The sequence below is a fragment of the Diceros bicornis genome, chromosome 37 (genome assembly GCF_020826845.1).
Source record: "Diceros bicornis minor isolate mBicDic1 chromosome 37, mDicBic1.mat.cur, whole genome shotgun sequence".
In the NCBI taxonomy this organism is placed as follows: Eukaryota; Metazoa; Chordata; class Mammalia; order Perissodactyla; family Rhinocerotidae; genus Diceros; species Diceros bicornis.
Genome location: NC_080776.1, coordinates 16,710,409 through 16,724,665, shown reverse-complemented (window position 1 = coordinate 16,724,665; position 14,257 = coordinate 16,710,409).

The window sequence follows — 14,257 nt, the reverse complement described above, 5'->3', positions numbered from 1 at the left end:
ATAGGTGACGCTGGCAGATTCAGTGTCTGGTGAGAGACCTCTTCCTGGTTTATAGATGGCTGTCTTCTCACTGTGACCTCACTTGCGCAGAAAGAGGGTGAGAGAGCTCTCTGAGGTCCCCTTTATAAGGCACTAATCCCATTCATGAGAGCTCCACCCTCATGACCTAATCGTCTTCGAAAGGCTCCGTCTCCTAATACCATCACATTGGGGGTTAGGATTTCAACATATGCATTTGAGGGAGACACATTCAGTCCACTGCATAACCATATAGAACTATTTTACATGTGGTGTGTAAGATGTACATACACAACTCACAAATTAAATCCAATTTGTAGTAAGATATTAAAATTGTTATCTCTGGAAGGTGAAATTATACATAATTTAAAATTTTTATACTTTCTGCATTTACCAAATTATTTAGAGCAGAGGTGGGCAACATTTTTCTGCAAAAGAAGATTTTAGGTTTTGTGGGCCATAGGTCTCTGTCACAACCACACAACTTTTGCTGTTGTAGGGTGAGGGCAACATAGACAATATGTAAACAAACGAGCATGGCTGCATTCCAATAACACTGTATTTGCAACAACAGGTGCCCAGCCAGATGTGGCCAGCAAGCAGTAGTTCATTGACTTCTGGTCTAGCATGAATGTGTATTTTCATAAAACATGTAATTATTCCTTTTAATGATTCTGGGAGATAGGCAAAATGGAAAGAAATGGAACTTATTCTTAATTATCTTTTCATGTGTTCTCTTTTTAAATGAATCATAATTTCCTTCAAGGCAGGTACTTGTATGCTTCTCTTTATTTCTAACACTCTTTATAAGTTGTCTATTCTCAAGAAGTATTTGCTGCTTTTAAAAACTAAATGCTGATTATTTTCTACTTATGGTCTGAGGAGCCTGTGTGAACCAAGAATCGTGCTCTGGCAGCTAAGATGACTTTACATCTGGGCTCCATAATAAGTTTTCTTGAGGATTTTCTAAAGCAATTAAATGGACAGCCTCGCCCTGCTCTTCCTTCGCTAAACTTCCCACCAGATAGTCAAACTTTTCTGATGAATCACCATTGTGACCCCTGCACTTCCCCTTACATGGATGGCTCAGCGACTCCAAATTATCAGTAACAAAGTGCTCTCCTAGGACCAGGAGCCTCTGTGGACGTGTAAGCATTTTAGAACACCGCATTTTTGGTGTCTTGTCTGCCCACAGAGATAACACATTCTCTTAATATAATGGAGAAAACTGGCCACTCTTGGCCTATTCCTTCTCCCCTAGACTCACCTTCCATCTTCCACCCATTCTACTAACCCTATTACCTCCTCTTCATTGTAAGAGCTCCCCCAGACCTTTTAAAATATATCCATTTAGCTTCCTTCCAGCTGTCCTTTACTTCTCTTCTGTATTTTAAAACTTCAGAGCTGAACTTATCCTCTGCTGCAAGAGATCACAGCACTACTCTTGTTTGGGCTTTTGATATAAACTTCACATCCTTGACCTCTAAATTTCCGTGAGAACTGCATGTCACTATGCAATCAACACAGAACTTTCCCTCTCGTATTACTCAAAAATTTTATTGGGCCAGCCTGGTGGCTCAATGGTTAAGTGCGCGCGCTCCGCTTCGGCGGCCCAGGGTTCGCAGGTTTGGATCCTGGGCACACACCGATGCACAGCTTGTTAAGCCATGCTGTGGTGGCGTCCCATATCAAGTAGAGGAAGATGGGCATGGATGTTAGCCTAGGGCCAATCTTTCTCAAGAAAAAAGGGGAGGGTTAGTATTGGATGTTAGCTCAGGGCTAGTCCTCCTCACCAAAAAAAAAAAAATTTTTATCAACCTTGAATATTTATAGTTAAGAGCTAAACCATAGAAACATTATGAGAATATACAAGTGAATATGTATATAACATTGGTTTGATTAAGGATTTGAGCATGAATTCGAAGTTAGAAATTATAGAAAACATTGACAGATTTGAGCTTATACAAACAAAACTTCTGTATGTAAAAAAAAAAGTAGAAATATTTGCAAAATACGTGATTTTACTTACTATCAATATACAACAAGGTCTAACAGAACAATTTTTAAAAGATGAGCATACTAGAAAAGAGGGTAAATCTCATGAGACAGTAATTCACAAAGCATGAAAAGATGATCAACCTCACTAGTAATCCAAGAAACAAAAAATGCAATATTAGATAACATCTTTGGCCTATCAAATTGACAGATTCTTAACAATAACCAGTGTTATCGATGTTCCAAAGGAGGATAAACACTCAAAAACTTGTGGAAATCCTAAGTTGAGAAAACTTCCCAAAAACTATAACGTGAATTAAAAGACTTTGTTTTACATACCCTTTGGCCCAGAAATATCCAATCCAGAGGTTAATTTATGTAACTACAGTTGGGCAAAGATGTTGGAAGTATGGTTCACGATTAGAGAATGCAAACATCTTCAAGGTTCAACTAGAACGGGGTGGGCAGACTACAGCCTGCAGCCCGGTTTTGTAAGCTAAGCTTCACAGGGACAGAGGCGGGCTCACTCACTCACATATTGCTCATGGCTGCTTTTGCTCTGCTAAGGCAGTGTCCAGTCGTTGGGACAGAAACCATGCGGCCTGTAAAGTTTAAAATATATACTATCTGGCTATTTAAAGAAAACGTGTGCAGACCCCTAATTTATAGGACTACTGAAGAAATTTATGGTCTGACCAAAAAGAGACAAATATTGCAGCCCTTAAAAATGACTTTACACACCATTTAATGATGGGGAAAGGCACTTGCCAATTATCAAAATGTAAAAGCAGATGATACAATATTTACATCAACTGTATACAAAAAAACAATTACAGTTGGGAAAAATTCTACATCAAAATGTTAATATTGGTGATCTCAAGGTGACGAGGTTATTTGGGGGGGGCTCTTTAAAAGTTTTCTTCAATGAACCTTTACTTTTGTAAAAATGCAAAACAACAGATCTGTGAAGTCAGTGCTTTTAAATTTTCAAAGGTAAATGGTTGAGGTATAAGGAAAACAATTTTAAACACCATTTCTTTAAAATCACCATAGAAACCACTGCCCCTCTTCAGCCAGTTCCCAGTGCCTGGGCCATACCTCAGCCAGTGCGGGATGTGACACGCATATATCACCATCCCCTAAGTCATCACTCTTCTGAGCCAACTGCTCCAGTGTGGACCAGCATGGGTCAACAACCGCCACCAAGAAATACCTCGGGTGCCCTTAGGTGCTTCTGTTCTGTCATCTGCAGAGCCTCCTTCCCTTTTCCAGTGACTGGCTTCACGACGACAGTAAAACTCATGCTCTTTGAATTCGCCTCTTCCACACAACCCTCTGAAGGGCAAGTCCTACCTCCTTCGCACACACCTTCATTTCACAGTATCGCCTAATGCCTTTACGTGTTATGAGGTCAATACGGGCATATTTATTAATTCCTTTTTTAATAAATAAAATATCCTCTGCACTGACTCCTAACTTCTAGAAACATACTTAAAACTGAACATGCTTAAAAAGGAACTTAAGGGGCTGGCCGGTGGTGTAACGGTTAAGTTCGGGCGCTCTGTTTCAGCGGCCCGGGGTTCACAGGTTCGGATCCCAGGCATGGAGCAACGCACCACTTGTCAAGCCATGCTGTGGTGGCGCCCCATATAAAGTAAAGGAAGATGGACAGAGATGTTAGCCCAGGGCCAATCTTCCTCAGCAAAAAGAGGAGGATTGGCAACGGATGTTAGCTTAATCTTCCTCACCAAAACAAAAAAAAAAGGGAACTTAATTCAAATGTGCTTTTATATTATTTCTTTTGATGCGATTTTCTTCATCTACTTTTTTAAGGTTCTCTATAATTTTAGCATAACAAATGAACTTTTATAAAGATTTCAAAAGCCAGACTCAAAAATTATTTATTGACCAGAGATAGGACCTAAATCAGTGCTTCTTGATCTTGAATATGAATGCAAATCACCTGGGATTTAAAATGCAGATTTTGAGAGCCAGCCCTGATAGCCTAGTGGTTAAGTTCGGCACTCACACCACTTCTGTGGCCCGGGGTTCATTTCCCAGTCTCGGAACCACATCACCATCTGTCAGTTGCCATGCTGTGGCGGCAGCTCACATAGAAGAACTAGAAGGACTTACAACTAGGATACACAACCATGCACTGGGGCTTTGGGGAGGGGGAAAAAAAGGAAGATTGGTAACAGATGTTAGCTCAGGGCGAATTTCTCCCTGCAAAAGCTAAAAAGATAAAATGCAGATTTTGATTACTACCTTAGGATGATAATTTGCATGGCTAACATGCTCCCAGCAATGTCCAGGTTGTGGGTCCTCAGACTACACTTCGAGTAGCAAATGACCATAATCATCTTTAATACAACAGGTACAATATATACATGTTGTAGAGAATTCCAAACTAATGCTATTTTGCACTAACTATAAACACTATTATTAACTCGTACACTGCTTTCCATGTGCATCGCCCTAGGAACCTGGAAGGGAAGTATTTGCAACAAGTACTCCTACACACACACACACACCATTCTTTTTTTTGGGTGTGTGAGGAAGACTTGCCCTGAGCTAACATCTGATGCCAATCCTCCTCTTTTTTGCTGCGGAAGATTGGCCCTGGGCTAACATCTGTGTCCATCTTCCTCTACTTTACATGGGATGCCACCACAGCATGACTTGAGAAGCGGTGCGTCAGTGCACGCCTGGGATCCGAACCCGACAACCCCGGGCTGCCGAAGCGGAGTGCACGCACTTAACCGCTGCCCCACCGGGCCGGCCCCAACACACACCATTCTTTAATCAAATGCCCTGAAGAAAAAAATGCCCCACAATACATAAATTCCTCCTTCATGGCTACTATGCCATTATACATCTACATCAGGCAGGATTAAGATCTCCCCTACTCTCCAGAGCCCCTTTTCCCTGCCCTTGATCTGCACTTATGCATACATCAGTCTTCCCCCATCTGCAGGCAGTTCCTTGAGGGCACTGTGGTGGAGCGGCTCTGAACACCTGCTTCGAGTCAGAGCTGGGTTCTTAGCTCAGTTCTACCCCTTACTTGAGCAAGTAAACCACCACCTCTAAGCCTGGTAAAATAGAAATCATTCCTATATATAAAAGTTGTGAAGATTACAGGAAATGTTTAAAAATCATTTAGCAAGGTGGCACCCAATTAACCTACTTAAAATGGAAACTACTTTGACAAATGACACACATTTAGTGTAATTTCTTTTACATGGGCAGTTTTCAAACATCACTTAAAAGTCAAAACTGTTTTGCTTTTTTGTGTGTGTGTGTGAGGAAGATCAGCCCTGTGCTAACATCTGCCAATCCTCCTCTTTTTTTGCTGAGGAAGACTGGCCCTGGGCTAACATCCGTGCCCATCTTCCACCACTTTGTATGGGACGCCGCCACAGCACGGCTTGCTAAGCAGTGTGTCGTTGCGCGCCCGGGATGGGAACCGGCGAATCCTGGGCCTCCACAGCGGATCCCACGCACTTAACTGCTTGCGCCACCGGGCAGGCCCCTGTTTTGCATTTTTAAAGCTATTATTTCTAAATAGGAGAAACTCAAAATATTGGAAGTCTCTGAATGACCCACTAGGATTTGCGAGTTTCTCTGATCTAAAATTCTGAGTTTAGGATATTGGACATCTTATCGGGAAGGCCTGGTAGTTCCTTTCTTCTCTCTTTATTTGCCAAAGCGACACAAGTATATTTAGTAACTGAAAAGAGGAAGGCCGGAAAGGAACTGTACTGTTCTAAAATCATAACTAACATGTTCCATAAATTTACAATACTCTGTAATAACTTTATGGAAATTTCATCTGAATTGTTATTTAGAACCATAAACACTTTAAATGTTTAAAATTCTAGGATTCCACAGAATCTTTAGTTCCTTCATTAAAACTTAGTTCTGTCTTGGGGCCGCCCGGCGGTGAAGCGGTTAACTTCGCGCGGTCCGCTTCGGCGGCGCAGGGCTCACAGGTTTGGCTCCTGGACGCACACGGACTCACCGCTCATCAAGCCACGCTGAGGCAGCGCCCCATACAGAAGAGCCACAACTCTACAACTATGATACACAACGATGTGCTGGGGCTTTGGGGAGACACAAGAAAAAAGAGCAAGATTGGCAACAGATGTTAGCGCAGGGCCAATCTTCCTGAAAGAACAAAAACACCTTAGTTCTCTCTTAAAAACCTTAAAAGTTACTGCAGAAGAGCATACGACAGAGACAACGTTTGAAAGTAGAAGGGTGGAGAAACTTGCAGAACTGGTAAAAACAGCAGTCCAGACTCAAAAAGCCCATCAAATTCCAAGCACAAAATTAAACACCCACACCCAGACGCATCATAGTGACACTAACACACCAAAGAGAAATAGCCATTTGTGTGCAGCCAACATAGGGTAGGGAGAAAAGACGCCCGTGAGCCGGAATAATGATCAGTCCAAACTAGAGGATCTGAATAAGCAATCTTTCTTTGATTAAGAAAAAAAAAAATTACGGAACTAGAAGGAAACTTAGCAGTTATCTAGAATTGATATCCCATTACAGATTAGGTTATTCAGCCTAAAAGTTAAATGACATATTAGTAATAGATAAGTCCTCATTTGTGCCTCTGTAATCCCAAAATATAGGAGAATGGGATAAATAATCAAAATTTAGGTGATCCAAATAATATTTTTTAAATAACTTTTAAATACTCATCAATGAGAAAATGCAACTAGTAAATCATGGGGAAAATCAACCTCACCAGTAATCAAAGAAAGTAAGATGAGGCATTATTTCATACCCCTTAAATTAGAAATCATTAAAAAAAATTTCCTCTGACAACTGGAGGCTGAAGTAAAAATGGCCCACATGCCTTTTTGGTTTTTGTAAAAATGAAAACAATTCCTTTTAATAGTAATTTGGTTGAGAGGACAAAATGTTAACTTATTATAAGTCAATAGTGTGATTTTATAAGAATTTATTCCAAGATATAATACAAATAAAAAGTTATACATGCCAAGGTATTCAATTAACATTATTAAAATTATGAAAAATGATAAATGACCATGAAAACTACATAGCAATATAAAAAAATGTGAGATGTATCCAAGTTCTCAAGAGGTACACTGTTCACTCAGCAATTTCATTTCTAAGAAAACATGACACCAAATCATAAATGTGTAAAAGTATAGGTAGTTTCTGATGCTGAAAAATTGGAAACAATCTCAACGTTCATCATAGGGATGAGAACCCCATATAATGAACCATCATTGGAAGAAAATGTAGATCTGTATTTGAAAATTAAACCTGACATATTGAGGAAAAGGTTACAAAATAGTAAGCATAGAATGATTCCATTCTGGAAGAGGTCTTTATATTTACTTACACATGGAACAACATCCAAGTACTAACGATATATCTGCACAGAATTACAGCTTTTTAAAAAATAATTTTCTGTATTTTCAAATTCTTTACAATAAGCATGTTATTTTCACAATCAGAAACAATAATAAATGTATTTCCAGTTTGGAAGAAAACTGTTAAGTGGGAAAAATACAGTATTAAAAATTAACTGGCGGGCTGGCCCGTGGCTTAGCGGTTAAGTGCGCGTGCTCCACTACTGGCGGCCCCGGTTCGGATCCCAGGCGCGCACCGACGCACCGCTTCTCTGGCCATGCTGAGGCCGCGTCCCACATACAGCAACTAGAAGGATGTGCAACTATGACATACAACTATCTACTGGGGCTTTGGGGGGGGGGGAAAGGAGGAGGAGGATTGGCAATAGATGTTAGCTCAGAGCTGGTCTTCCTCAGCAAAAAGAGGATTAGCACAGATGTTAGCTCAAGGCTGATCTTCCTCACAAAAATAAAAATAATAATAATTAACTGGCTATGATCACAATGCAAAATTTCATACAGGCAAGAACCAAATATGGAGGGGAAAAAACCAAAACTGAATCATTTGGGATAGGAAGGCTGTGAGTAGTTTATCTGACGCCCACTGTTTGTGAAACAGGTTTTTTTTTTTAACCCACACTGCTCTTATTAAAGCTGCTGTGGGGGCCGGCCCATGGCGTAGTGGTTAAATGCGCGCGCTCCGCTGCTGGCGGCCCGGGGTTCGGATCCCGGGCGCGCACCGACACACCGCCTTGTCAGGCCATGCTGTGGCGGCGTCCCATATAAAGTGGAGGAAGATCCGCACAGATGTTAGCCCAGGGCCAGTCTTCCCTCAGCAAAAAGAGGATTGGCTTAGCTCAGGGCTGATCTTACACACACACACACTAAATAAATAAATAAATATTTAAAACTGCTAGAACTAGGAGTTTCAAAGTAGGACTACAATATGAGAGGATGAATTTTCAAGTCAGACCAGAATTCTACTCCTGCCACTTACTAAATAGCTGTATAATCTCTGCCAAGTAAACACCTGAATGTCAAGTGACAAGAAAGCAGCAGTTGTTGCGGCCATTAAATCACATCAAAGATGCATGTCACAAAGTTGGTAATAGTGGCCATACTACTATATAATGTTGTTGACGGCTAGTATTTTTGATCTTCAAAGACACTAGTTTCATATGTTCAACCTAACAGGTATTATTCTGAAACGTTTAATTCCAATTCCCAAAGCTAATTACTCTCTAATTTAAATTGTACTCCAAATGGCTGATGGAAAGCATGTTTTGCCATTTGGAAGAGATCTCATTTTAAACCTGGGGAACTGGAAGCATCTACATTACCTGCCCGAATGCCAGTTAACAAAAACTTAAGACTGGAACACGGAAACCGTGACTCTGGTTTAGTACTCTTCAGAGCCCCAATTTCAGACAAAATCGTTACATATCGTTTAAGAAAAAAAAAAAAAAAAAAGGATATAAAGAACTTGAATATTTTCTCATTAAATAAGGGAGACTAAAACAAACATTAGTTTCCCAGGATGGGGGACGGGGGCAGAGGGACACAGTGGTGGTGGTGGAAATACTGATTCTAAGAAAGTAAATTCTTCTCAGTTTCTGGTGATGGTTAATGAAAATAATTTAAACAAAAATGTATAGAATAATTGGGAGGGACACACAACAAATAACAGTGACTACCACCAGGAAATAAGATTACGGGTGTGAAGAACTGGGGGGTAGTTCTCTATTTTACCTTGTAAATTTCTATAGGTAGTAGAGAGGTAAAATCCAATTACAAGAAATGCTGTCTTAAAACCAAGCTAGACCAACATGTATCTCAAGAAAAAATGTCACTCTTTCAGGAAAAAAAAGAATCAATACTGAAAGTTCAGTAGCAAACGTGGTTTTAAAGAATACAGGTTTTTTAATTTAAAAAGCAGACAAAAAAGTGACAAAAGCAGTTACTAATGTAACATAAATAGAACAGAAAAGGTTAAGCTGGAAGTAGATGCATGAGCTGCTTCAGGGGAATGTGAATGATGAAAAGAAGAAAGGTTCTCTTCCAGTATTCCAGATGTTTTGTTACATGACATGACGTTAATTAAAGGCAAGAGGCTCTGCTCAAATGGTGCACCAATTAGCAGTCTTTATTTTGAAAAAATTCTTCCAACAATACTTCACAATGAACAAGAACTTATTAACCAAATATATCTACCATACTAAAGGGTTTTAGAAATGAACATTGAAATCAGCTTGTAAGCTTTCGTCCAATACGTAAAACCACTTCCTGCACTAAGATTGGTCTTCATAACTCTTGGCATATTAACACACCTTTCAATATACGCCCGGCTGACTTTTTGAAAGGGCCTCATTCTTTGAAAGATCTTTCAGACTTCTCAGTTAAGTTCTCTTGTTACCTATTCCTAGCCTTAAGGTGCTAAGGTACTTTTTCTATCAGCAATTAGGGCTGATATTATTCCTCATTAACTATTCCAGGAAGCAAATCCTGACCTTGACTAACAGTAAATACGTTAAGAAATTCTCTGGACTCTATTCTTGTGAGGAACGAGAAATCAGAACTTTCAGTTATTACTCAAATCTTTTCTAAGACAAAAGGAGCTAATTTTGAAGAAATAATGAATAAAATATGTAGTTGTGCCAAAATAGCTTTTTACATAGTAAATTTGTATTTTCACTTTTGTTTTTGCTGAGGAAGATTTGCCCTGAGCTAACATCCATTGCCCATCTTCCTCTTTTTTCCCAATCTTCCTCTTTTCTTCCTTTTTTTAATGTGAGCTGCTGCCACAGCATAGTCACTAACAGATGGGTGGTGTAGGTCCACGCCCAGGAACCCAACCCAGGCCGCCGAAACAGAGTGCGAAGTACTTAACCACTAGGCCACCGGGGCTGGCCCTGTATTTTCTCTTCTTAAAAATAAGATATAGTCTAAGCTAATGTAGTTAAGGAAAGGCACAATACCAACAAGTAATAATAGAAAACAGTCCCAAACCGCACTGGTAGAAACTCTAAGAGCCATGGGTAGAGACAATGGAAAAATTAAGGTGCAAAATAGATGTGAACTTGCACAATCTTTCAATGAACTGACTGAATGTCTTCATAGTTAATTAAAAAGCATAGGATTTTTCAAATATTTTGAGACAGTCAATTTGAGCGATTTTTTTTCCTCCTTAAATGGAAGAATTTCCTAACTGGAAGCACAAGATCATACTTAAACAGCTGGTGAGCCTCAAAATAGAATGATGTCTATTTTATTGAGTTTCCAATCAGGCAGAAGCAAGAGTAATCTTTATATACACACAAGGATATTCTTATCATAACCATGTTTTTGGTAGAAAAATCCATAAACCAACGTTCTTCAAAAGGGACATCCATATAATGAAATCTTGGAGCCATTAAAATAATGAGTTAGAGCTGGATGTGGATAACCAAGTTACAAAATTGTACATTTAAAATGAGAGGACAGCAAGAGGCATATATACAAACAGAGAGAGAGAAAATAAATGATAACATTTCTGAAAGACTATACAAGAAACTATATTCCTCTGGGGTATGGGGATGAAGTCACAGGAAGGAGACACACCTTTTCATTTTATACCCTTTGTATATACTGCATAATTTTTAAATATAATAAGCATGTATTATTCATGATAACATATAATAAAACCTTTAAAGTCTTTAAAAAACCTAATTGTACCCACAGCATTCTATGAAACATAGACTGTATAACATCAGCTTACAATCCTTTGCTGCCTTTTACTTAATGGCCATTTAGTCAAAATTAGAAGGCTCCTTGGTGCTTGCTTCCTCTATCCCTCCACTCAAGATTGAGACAAAATGTTGAGAATTTATTTAAGTCTTGCACGCATTGCTTAAATTGTATCTTGGCTAACATCTACTCAAGATTCCAGAGAACTAATAAAAAAATTAATCAATGAGCATTTTAGCCATCAATTAAAATATTTTATCCAGGATCACTTTTCCTTTATGCAAAAGCCTGAATCACAACATTCTGTTTTAATTAAACTCCACAGTGTTTGTGAGTTGGACAAGCACAGATTTCAAAAATATACTTAAATATATTTTGAATTCTTATCTATTGGCATAAAATACACAGAACACACAGAGGTTATCAGGTTTGAAAGGAAATATATTCTTGGCAAAAGTCTTCACTGGAAAATAATATCATAAATTCAAATCTTACAGAACTGACTCCAATATCAGAATAAGAGGTGGCATATAAGAGCCCTTTTACGTCAACTTAGGATTTGCCAATTCAATGACCTTAAAACACATTTGAATATTTGAGGCTAAGAAAATTGGGAGTGGTAGGCTAGTGGCCACCTTAAGAGTACATACTCCCTTAAAACTATTCAAAATCCAAGTTTTTAAAACACTGTGCTGGTTAACAAAATACAACTGCAGATACAATTCAGAGTATATGCCATGAATGCAAACACCAGGGTTCACCATACATGGGTCTTTCCAGGTTAAATACCTCAGTGCCCAGTACACTTCTAGAAATGAATTAGTGTCCAAATGCTTGCTGAACAATATAAAACAAAAGACTCTTCAAATACTGGATACAATCACCAAATAGCCAATAAACGTAATGGACGATTTGTGTGGTATTACATGTCAGAGCTGTGCTGGAGCGGCCTGCAGAGGCTTGGCAGGGCAGCTGGTGTGTATCTTTCTAACTTCAAGTTTAACGACATCAGATCAGTAGGTGAAATCAGCCATGGTGAGAGTACTTACACTACATCAGTAACCACTACAAAACAGGGCATTTTTTTCAAAAGAGAACTAGTTGTGAAATATTCACCAGCACAACACTGGATTACATCTTGGTCATATATTCATTTGTTCAAATATACCACATAATAATTTTAATTAATGACATTATAATCTTTTAAAATATCCAAAGAAAAATTTAACTAATGAGGATGAATTCAATACAATTGGCTAACAATACAAATTTTAATAATAGCATCTTTTAAAAAGTAAATTTTGAAACTGGCTAGGGCACAAACTGTATCAATAAAGTTGGAATGTTTCACAAAATAGGAATCATTGTGATACTGCAGATTTCTCTTTAGTTGAAAACATGCACCACTAATTACCCCATTAATTTACTTGGAAAGTTTAAATAAAACCCTAGAGAACAAACTATACCAATTTCATCAAATTATGAATGGAATCCAAATTAAATGATTATGGTTTATTAGGCATACAGGATGTACAATACAAAGTAACTCTCCTGGAATTTCAAAAGATTAAAAAAAAATCTACTTACACATAAATGTGACAGTGTTTTAATCCAACGATAAAATATTTGTTCCCCAGAGCCAAAGCTCTGTCATTAGCTTAACCTCTCTATGCCTTGCTTCTTTTGTTCTTAAAGTATGAATCCACTTTAAGGACTGTATGAGATAATATATGGGAAGCATTTAGCGAGTTTCTAATACATTGGGGCTTAATAAACGACACCGCATACTACCACCACCATATCACTTTGAAGTCGTCACTATTTAAAAGAACCCATCTTCATAATGGTCCCCTAGAGATTAATTTTCTGATATAAGTCTGAGACTGCAAGCGCAGGCCAAAGCCGAGGTGAGTCATTCTGAAGATGAGTTCGGTACAGAAGCACAAACACATGGACAAAAGAAGGCCCAAGAAGCAAGGCACAGGGCCCGCCTGGGGACAAAAATGGAATACCATCTCAAGAAAGCATGCTTTACAGCGTGCCAACAACAGCAGCAACAAAGTCAGAGTGTGTGGTAACTATTGATCATAAACTACCTTTTAAAAACAGTCACTATGTCTTCAAAAGAATTTTAAAACATTTTGTTTGAATGAGAAGCAACAGTAAGTGCTCTCTTTAAAAATGGACAAAGTGTAAAAAGCCACTGGGGGAAGAAAACCAAAGCAAACTCTTTCTTAAGAAGTAAACACATTCCTTTAATTGTACTAGCTGATGGTCTGGAGGGTAGTGGTTTTGTTAGAGGAATCGATTTTTCATTAAAAAAAAAATTATATGTGTATGTGTGTGTACATATATATAAAGCTAAAATTCTTTATTAATTATAAACTTAAGAGAGATAAGAAACTATTCTTCATTTTGAACTTTTCTTCAGCAAGGTGTTCTATTAAAATTTTAAAATAGCTATTTGATAGTTCCCCAAAACAGTTTCACAATTTCAAAGTTATTAGAATATTAAATGATACCAAAATAAACACTAATAACCATGGATCAGAACTTGTAATATCCTGCTAAAAAGGAGACATTCACCAATCTATTATTAAAATCCTTTCAAATAAAAATAGAAGGAAGAAAAATCCAGAAAGCAATGTTAAAAATGTTTGAAATTTCGGGGCTGGCCTGGTGGCACAAGCGGTTAAGTGCGCACACTCCGCTGTGGCGGCCCGGGGTTCGCTGGTTTGGGTCCCCGGCACGCACCGAGTCACCTCTTGTTAAGCCATGCAGTGGCGGCGTCCCATATAAAGTAGAGGAAGATGGGCATGGATGTTGGCCCAGGGCCAGTCTTCCTCAGCAAAAAAGAGGAGGATTGGTATTGGATGTTAGCTCAGGGCTGGTCTTCCTCACACACACACACACACAAAAAGTCTGAAATTTCAAGTGGAATTTCAATTTTTCCCACCTAGCAAACAAAAACACTTAGAAGTTCAGGGAGTAGTATGCTTATCCTACAACTAAACACTGTTGTTCCAGAAACACACAAATTTAAGTATACTGCAGTGGTTATCAATGTGTTGTCTGAGGACCCTTGAGGGTCTCCAAAACCCAAGGACAAGACTATCTTCATAATAACA